Source organism: Lycium ferocissimum, chromosome 9 (assembly GCF_029784015.1).
Source record: "Lycium ferocissimum isolate CSIRO_LF1 chromosome 9, AGI_CSIRO_Lferr_CH_V1, whole genome shotgun sequence".
Classification (NCBI taxonomy): domain Eukaryota; kingdom Viridiplantae; phylum Streptophyta; class Magnoliopsida; order Solanales; family Solanaceae; genus Lycium; species Lycium ferocissimum.
The window spans coordinates 25,788,764-25,798,102 of NC_081350.1; the positions used below are offsets into that span (position 1 = coordinate 25,788,764).

The 9,339-nt window shown below is 36.4% G+C and overlaps 1 long non-coding RNA gene across 1 annotated transcript; it reads right to left on the reverse strand.

Annotated features, from left to right (window-relative positions):
- Positions 1 to 1,013: 1,013 nt before the first annotated feature.
- LOC132030016 (uncharacterized) lies at positions 1,014 to 6,413 on the reverse strand. The gene is made up of 2 exons (XR_009407974.1): positions 5,179 to 6,413; positions 1,014 to 1,700 (listed from the first exon to the last, which is right to left on the reverse strand). It is a non-coding gene; the product is annotated as an uncharacterized LOC132030016 (long non-coding RNA).
- Between the last annotated feature and the right edge of the window lie 2,926 nt (positions 6,414 to 9,339).

Genomic DNA, 9,339 nt, shown 5'->3' on the forward strand with positions numbered 1-9,339 from the left:
GGAGTTCCATTGAGATTTTGAGAAAGTTAACAGTGTCCCTGCAATCCCCCTCCCAACCCTCCAGATTTTCAAGCAACTTGCTAATCCCCTCATCCAAATTGATATTATAACATCTGAGTGTGCATAGAGTTTAATGTATTATTTGGCTCATGTATTTTATTTAAATGATGGAAAGCGAAGATAATTAGGTAGTGATGTAAAATTTTATTTGACAAAAAACTATCACATTAAAAGTTAAAATTCAAATAGTTAAATGGATTTGAATTTTTGAAAATTATTTATTGAAATAAATCGTGTTAAAAAATTTATGACGTCTTAAAAATGGAAAAATGACACCTAAAAGTATTATTTAAAGTCAGCGTACCCCTTAATTTCTCAGGAAAATGCTCCAAACTTATGCTGACTTACATCCAAAGGATAGTCAAAACTGTCTGCAGATTAAATTCGATTAATTATCTTTTGTTCAAAGTTGTGCTTCTCTAGCTAGTGAGATTGCTGAATAGTATATAATTCTCTAGCTAAATGACAAGACGACAACTTATGTTTCAAAGTGCCTTAATCAAAAGATTCTTTATAATAGTTTAACATATTAGTACAGTACCTTTTTCCCTTGCAAGCTACCAATTGTAATAAGGGAAAAGGGTCAAAAATACCCCTCTACTTTGTTGGGATCTATGATTCACACCACTAATCTCTCATTCATGAAGAACCTCGACAAACTGATTTGGTCAAATATTCACTTAGTCAAGAACAAATGAAGAAGACAAGTAAATTGGGCCTAATGGACACACGGACAAAAGATTAAGAGGAATTGGGCTCAAGCACACAACAGGTAGATTTGGCCAGACTGGGCCCAATTAATAACAACACCTTGGGCCCAACGAAATAAAGGCAGCATTGCATTTTTATATAGGGTGTACTTGTACATTGTTGTATAGGATAGAAACAGATTTTATTCCTCATTTTTGTCCTATACTAGGTTGTTACAATATTTATAATGATAGGTAATGGGATAGATGACAAGTGTATGCATAGGATTAGTTTTGATTTCATCACTCTTGTATTTATACACATGTACAGTGTTCATGAAAAATACACATAAAATTTCCATATTTCTCTCTATTGTTTAACATGGTATCAGAGCTTTAGGGATGCGATCCTCCCCTTTAGCTTTCGTTTCTTCTTCCTCAAGTTATCTTCTTTCCATTTCCTTCTTTTAAGCTTCAACTGCTACAATGGCAGACACAACCATAGAAAATACTCAAACCATTGAAGCTCTCAATGTAGCATAGACCTCAGATGTTGCTGCTAAGACCTCTGATGGTGTTGCTGCTTCAACTGAACTTGGGGTCATCGATTCCACTCATCCTTTTTACATCCATGCCTCTGATTCTCCTGGAATGATACTTGTGAACACCACCTTTGATGGAAAAGGTTATGGTGGTTGGAGAAGAGGCATTCTCATAGCCTTATCAGCAAAGAACAAGGTTGGTTCCATTGATGGAACCATCCTTCAACCCACTGCTGCCTCTGAATCCTGCAGATCTTGGAGCAGATGCAACAACATGGTGATTTCATGGATACTAAACTCTCTTTCAAAGGAAATAGAAGAGAGTGTTTTATATTCAAAAACAGCAAGGCAAATCTGGGAAGAGCTTAAAGAGTGGTTTGGACAAAGTAATGGTCCTCTCCTGTATCAACTGCAGAAGGAAATCAGTGAATCAGTACAAGGAAACTTGGATATTGCAACCTACTATAGTAAGCTTAAGAAGCTATGGGATGAACTGGATAGCCTTGACACATGTCAAACCTGCACTTGTGACTGCTCATGTGGAGGTAAAGCAAAAACACATAAATCTGTGCAAGATGCAAGGCTCATTCAATTACTTATGGGACTTAATAAGAGCTATGCAAGACCAAGGAGCAACATGATGTTGGTTTCTCGCTTGCCATCAGTAAACTTTGCTTATTCCTAAAGGTTTCTCGCTTGCCATCAGTAAACTTTGCTTATTCCCTCTTAATCAGAGATGAGAAATAGAGGGAAGTTCATGTTTCTCAAAATTCTTGACCTAATGCTTTCTATGCTTCCAAACAATCCTATGGTGGTCAAAGTTCTGGTGCTGGTTCCTCTAAACAGTCATATGAAGGAAAAAAATACAACACTGATAGGAGGGTTTCAAATGCAACGAAGAAAAATACATCTAGACTATTTTGCACCTATTGTAAAAGAACTAATCATACTATTGAGAATTGCTATAGGTTGATTGGGTTCCCAGTAGACTTTAAGTTCACCAAGTCTAAAAGAGTAACTACTCCAGCCAAGAGCAATGCAGCCTACTCTAATTAAGGTTTTGGAGGCACTTCAAGTGACAGACCCATGACACAGGATCAGTATCATAGCCTCTATCAACTTTTGCAAAATGTGAAAATTGGTTCAGATGTTCAGCCTAGCACTGAGAATACTGCTACTACAAATTGTCTTTGGTATATCACATTCCTCCTATCAAAAATCTTATAATTCTGTTTGTTTAAACTCCATTACTTGGATCTTGGATTCTGGTGCTTCAGAATATATGACTTTTGATTTTAATCTCTTGTTCGATGTCAAAGTTCTTCCTAAACCTCTATATGTCAATCTCCCAAATTCCACCAGGGCCTTAGTATACCAATCAGAATAAGTAACTAGTTTGCTTGGACACACTCTTAAACATGTGTTGTTTATGCCTTGTTTTCATTACAACCTAATATCTGTTTATAGGTTATGTTTGCAGTTCAACTCTATTCTTATTTTTTCTGTTTTTGGTGCAATACTGTAGGGCCCTTCAATGAAGAGCCCACTGGTACTTGGTAAGGTCACTAGAGGACTGTATCTCCTCCATTCAACCACTATCAGTAAATGCAAGAGACCAGACACTTCTTTCAACTTCGGTCAACTCAAGCCTAGAGCTGCTAATATTAGTTTAAGTAATGTTTTTCCTTCCAGTTGTAATCAAAGTGCTAATGCACCACCTGTTTCTAATTCAGCTCCTGTTTTAAATTCCAGTTGTAATCAAAGTGCTAAGTCACCTGTTTCAAATTCAATTTTATTTCTAGGATCTGTTTTGGTTGATGTAAACCCTTGGCATTATAGACTTGGTCACATTCCCTACTCTAATATGAAATATATATATGTTTTGTTCCTACTTCTTCTTCTACTTTGCCTCCTTGTGATGTTTGTGCTAAACCAAGCACTCCTAGTTCTTCTGTTTCCAATTGTATATTGATCTTATACATGTGGACACTTAGGGTCCATATAAAACTCAAACACATGATGGTTTTAGATACTTTCTCACCGTTGTGGATGATCATAGTAGGGGTACATGGACTTTCTTACTAAGTACTAAATCAAATGCTTTCACAATTCTAAAACAATTTTTGGCCATGACTCAGACCCAATTTCATACGAAGGTTAAAGTCATTAGAACTGACAATTCTTTGGAATTAGGAAGCAGTAAAACAACATCTAATTTTCTGAAAAATGAAGGCATAATCCATCAAACATCCTGTGTTTACTCCCCACAACAAAATGGAGTAGTGGAGAGAAAACACAGGCATTTATTGGAAACATGTAGAGCATTAATTTTTCAATCTAAGCTACCTATTCAATACTGGGGGGAATGTCTTTTGGTAGCAACTTATTTGATCAATAGATTTCCTACTAAACTCCTAAACATGAAAACACCCTATGAGCTTTATTTGGTCAACCCCAAACTATTCCCTTTTAAGAAATTTTGGTTGCGTTTATTATGTTTCAACCCTACCAGTACATAGATCCAAATTGGACCCTAGATCAGTAAAATGTGCATTCTTAGGTTACCTGTTAGGAAAGAAGGGATACAAAGTGTTAGACCTGAACACAAACAAGATATTTGTTTCCAGGGATGTACATTTCTATGAGGACATATTCCCTTTCTCTATTTCATCTCCTACTCCTTCTAATCTTCCCTTGACATAACCTCCCTCTGAATCTGCAGAAACATCCTTGCCAAATGTAGAACATATGGAAACTTATTCACCTGATGTCTCAGGAACTCCTTCTGCTCCTTCTAGTCCACTCACTTCCTCACCTCCACTTCATCCTCTTTCACCTCCTAACAATGATCTAACTCTTACTACTGATTCCACACAATCACCTACTGATTATACTTCTTCACCTAATTTACCTAACATCACATCCTCCTTACCTCAAGCTATACCCACAGTACCCACTAGACAATCTACTAGAACACATAACAGACCTCAATATCTAGATGACTACATCTGTAACTCAGTAATACTCACAGATCTCACTCAACACTGTTTTTTCTCTTCTGTTTCCCCTGTTTCTCTTCCTTTCTCTGCTCTCTCAGTTTCAAACCAGTCCCTACTCAACTCAATCTATTATGTCAATAAACCAACACATTATTCACAAGCTAGTTTACATCCTGGTTGGAAGGAAGCAATGGCTAAGGAATTCGAGGCTCTTGAATCAAATAATACATGGGATGTGGTTGTTTTACCTAAGAACAAGAAAGCCTTGCCTTGCAAGTGGGTATACAAAATAAAATACAAGCAAGATGGATCAGTGGAGAGATATAAAGCAAGGTTAGTAGTGAGAGGAGATATTCAAGGAGAAGGCATTGACTTTACAGAAACTTACTCTCCAGTTGTGAAAATGACAACAATTCGATGCCTTCTAGCTGTGGCAGTCAAAAAGAACTGGCACATTTCATAACTGGATATAAATAATGCGTTCCTGCATGGTGATTTACAGGAAGAAGTTTATATGAAGCTCCCTATTGGTATGCAACCTCCTAGTCCACTACATGTGTGCAAATTAAAGAAATCTTTGTATGGTTTATGACAGGCTTCAAGGCAGTAGTATGCAAGACTCACTGGTACTTTGAATTTTAAGGGATATTCACATTCTCTAAACGACTATTCATTATTCTACAAGAAAGTTGATGGAAGAGTATCTATTCTGGCAGTTTATGTGGACGATATTCTATTAATAGGGGATGATCCTTCAGAAATTGAGTCTCTCAAATCTTTTCTCAATTTTGAATTTAAGATAAAGGATTTAGGTGCAGCCCATTATTTTTTGGGCATGGAGATTCTCAGGGAAACACAAGGAATTATTCTAAGCCATCGAAAATTTACCTTAGATCTGCTAAGTGAGTTTGAATGCACCGACTTAAAACCAGTCTTATCTCCTTTAAATCCTACCACAAAACTTCGTATTGATGATGGGCAGCCCATTTCGAATCCTACTTCCTATCTCACATTACTTGGAAAATTGAATTTCCTCACTCACACTCGTCCAGATCTCTCATTTGCCGTCCAACATCTGAGTTAATTCATGCATAATCCTTGTCAACCTCACTATGATGTAGCTTTTCGATCTCTTCGATATCTTCTTTTAGATCTAGGTTTGGGGATTTTTCTATCTTCAAGTTCATCTTTTAACCTCATTGCCTTTGTGACTCTGATTGGGGAAGATGTCTAGACTCCCGTCGGTCAATTAGTGGTTATTATATCACTCTTGGTGGTTCACCCATTTCTTGGAAGTCCAAGAAACAGTCCTTAGTCTCTCTTTCATCTGCAGAAGCGGAGTATCGCTCCATGCGCAGAGTTACAGCTGAGATAACATGGTTAGTTCGTCTCCTTGATGATTTCTTTGTTCCTTCCCCATTGCCTGTTGCTCTTCTCTCCGACAGCCAAGCTGCAGTCCATATAGCTAAAAACCCTGTCTTCCATGAACGCACTAAGCATGTAGATCTTGATTGTCACTTTGTGCGTCAACAATACCTTGCCGGCTTGATTTCTCTCAATTATGTCCCTTCCAATTCACAACTGGCTGATATCCTCACTAAACCACTTTCCGGTCCAGTTCATCGATCCCTTCTAAACAAGTTGGGGATTGTTTCACCACCCTCCAACTTGACCGGGGGGGGGGAGTATTGGGATCTATGATTCACACCACTCATCTCTCATTCATGAAGAACCTCGACAAACTGATTTGGTCAAACATTCACTTAGTCAAGAACAAATGAAGAAGACAAGTAAATTGGGCCTAATGGACACACGGACAAAAGATCAAGAGGAATTGGGCTCAAGCACACAACAAGCAGATTTGGCAAGACTAGGCCCAATTAATAACAACACCTTGGGCCCAACGAAATAAAGCTAAGCATTGCATTTTTATATAGGGTGTACGTGTACATTGTTGTATAGGATAGAAACAGATTTTATTCCTCATTTTTATGTTATACTAGGTTGTTACAATATTGATAATGATAGGTAATGGGATAGATGACAAGTGTATGCATAGGATTAGTTTTGATTTCATCACTTTTGTATTTATACACATGTACAGTGTTCATGAAAAATACATAGAAAATTTCCATATCCATATTTCTCTCTATTGTTTAACATACTTTGGGAAATTAAAAGGGCTAAAATATTCTCCAAACTAATTTTGGGTCAAAAATATTCCTCCCGCCATTAAAGTTTTCAAATATACCCCTCTTTTAATGGAAATTTTCAAATTCTCCAAAATTATCCGATTTCATTTTTTAAACCCGTTCCATTATTTAAGCCGACCCAACTAATAATAACCCGATTTCATTTCTTTGAGAGAACTGGAGAGGGATAAGGGGATAGTATGGGTTATTATTTAGTTGGGTCAGGTTAAATAATGGAGCGCGTTTAAAAATAAAATAGAGTTATTTTGGGGAATTTCCGTTAAGAGAGGGGTATATTTGAAAACTTTAATGGCGGGAGGGGTATTATTGATCCAAAATTAGTTCGAAAAATATTTTTAGCCCTTTTCCCAAAGTAGATGGGTATTTTTGACGCTTTTCCCTTGTAATAATGTACTAGTTGGAGTTTTTGATCATTTAAACTAATTTGAGTATTATGTAAGATTAAAAACTTTAGCCCTGAGAAGTGTGAACTAGGTATTTGCCATATGGAAAAGGGCCTAAAATGCCCTCGAACTATGAGATTTGGTACAAAAATATCCTCCGTTTATCTTTGCGCTCTAAAATGCTCCCTCGCCAATTTATTGGGCCTAAATTGCCCTTATTTTAACTGCAGGGGCATTTTTGGCCCAATAGATGGACGGAGGGCAATATTGTACCAAATCTCATAGTTCAGGGGCATTTTAGGTTCTTTTTCAAAAAAATAATTAAATATTTTATTTATTACATGACACGTTTTAATTGGTTAGCTTTAAAATTAACCTAAACTAATTATATCCCAACACAAAATTCGAATCCACCTAGCCTGCCCCCCACTTAAAATGGTGACTGTAGCAACATCCGTCCCCGTCGGTGGGCCACCTTTAATTTTCACTGTCCTTTCCTCTATTGAAACAGCCCAAAACCTCCATTAAAACCACCACCGTAACAGCACTCATCCAAACAGCCAATCATGCCACCATTAAATGGCCATTATTCTTGACAGTGTTACGGTGGTTGTTTTAATTACCCTTAATTTCACTTGAAACGTAGTAACTATATAAGGAAAATTAATGTCAATGTTCATGTGGCAAAAATTATTACCCTTAATTCACTTGAAACCCAGTAACTATATAAGGGAAATTAATGGGAATGTTTATGTGGCAAAATTGATTACCCTTAATTTCACTTGAAACCTAGTAACTATTTAAGAGAAATTAATGGGAATGTTCATGTAGAAGAAATGATTATCCGGAAATATTCATTTTAAAAAATATTACACTTCATAACTGCATGAGATAACCATCCATGCAGTTCAATTAATAATCCGTTCTTTTAACAGATTAGATTATTTGTCTACATAGAACCACCAGCCAAGAATATTGGCTAGTTAATGGTGGCTCGATGGGCCGTTTGGATGAGCGATGTTACAGTGGTGGTTTTAATATAGGTTTTGGGCCGTTTCAATAGAGGAAAGGACGGTGAAGATTAATGGTGGCTCACAGCAACGACGGATGTTGCAACAATCACCATTTTAAGTCAGGGCGGGTTAGGTGGATCCGGATTTTGTGTTGGATATAATTAGTTTAGGTTAATTTTAAAACTAACCAATTAAAATATGCCACGTAATAAATAATAAATTTAATTATTTTTTTCGGAAAGGGCCTAAAATGCCCTTGAACTATGGGATTTGGTACAATCCGAAAATGCCCCTGCCGTTAAAAATAAGGGCAATTTAGGCCCAATAGGTTGACGGCAGGGACATTTTAGAGCGCGAAGGTAAATGGAGAGAATTTCTATATCAAATCTCATAGTTCGAGGACATTTAGGCCCTTTTCCATTTGCCATATGGCTAGCCCAGCTGGAGATATATTTTATGTTCACTATACTACTAAATGAGAAACTAAATATGTTTAGTGCAGAAAAAAAAATTATCTTTGAAAACTACATATATAATTTCAAAATATGTTTAGTACGGCAGAAAAAAGATTTATCTCTGTGCGTGGTAAAATACTAAAAAATTGATTAAAAAGAGAAACTGCTTGTAAATAGTTTTCACAAATAACATTTCTTTTAACAACTGCAGCTTAGGTGGAATAAAATTGATCGTTTTGTTTTGATATTGAGATTTGAGACTAACGCAAAACTTTCACGTTTCTTCTCAAAATATGATGTTCGCGGTAATTGGAAAACGAGAATAAATTGCATCGTGCATACATAAATACACAAACGCAAATACACAAAAAGCTAAAAGTCTTGTACGACATTTTCCAAGAGCAAAAGGATAACTGTAGAGAAATAATTAGGATAACATTATTTTCTCCACACTTTGTTTCAAGTGGATAAAATCCAGATGAGACCAAAGTTTAGGCAAAACTGACACCAAGACAAAAGAAAATAAAAAAAGTAAAGAAATATAATTCATGCCCTTTTCACCACCAACAACCAAATTTTCCTGCCACAAAAACTACAGTCAAAACCTGCTATCGCATTATAAGTACGTTCAAAAGTGGCTGCTTGACTAGACTACATATCGTGCAATATTTTGTCCAATGTTGTATTTCTTTACTAATTATCTTGTTGAGAAGTTTGTCCAGCTAGCTAGCTAAGTGACAATTTTGAGTAGACGACAACGTATCTCTAATTAATTAATAATCTCTTATTTAAATGATTCTTATAATAATTTGTAATACAAATTTTTTTGGTTCTTGCAAGTAAACCTAGGTAACATAATAGGTAATGAAGTGTCACGACCCGGCTACGGGCCATGATGAGTATCCGGGACTAATCCCCGAACACCGTTCATTCTTTTACTCATCTGCTCTCATTCATAATGTATGCTCATAATCATGGAAAACTA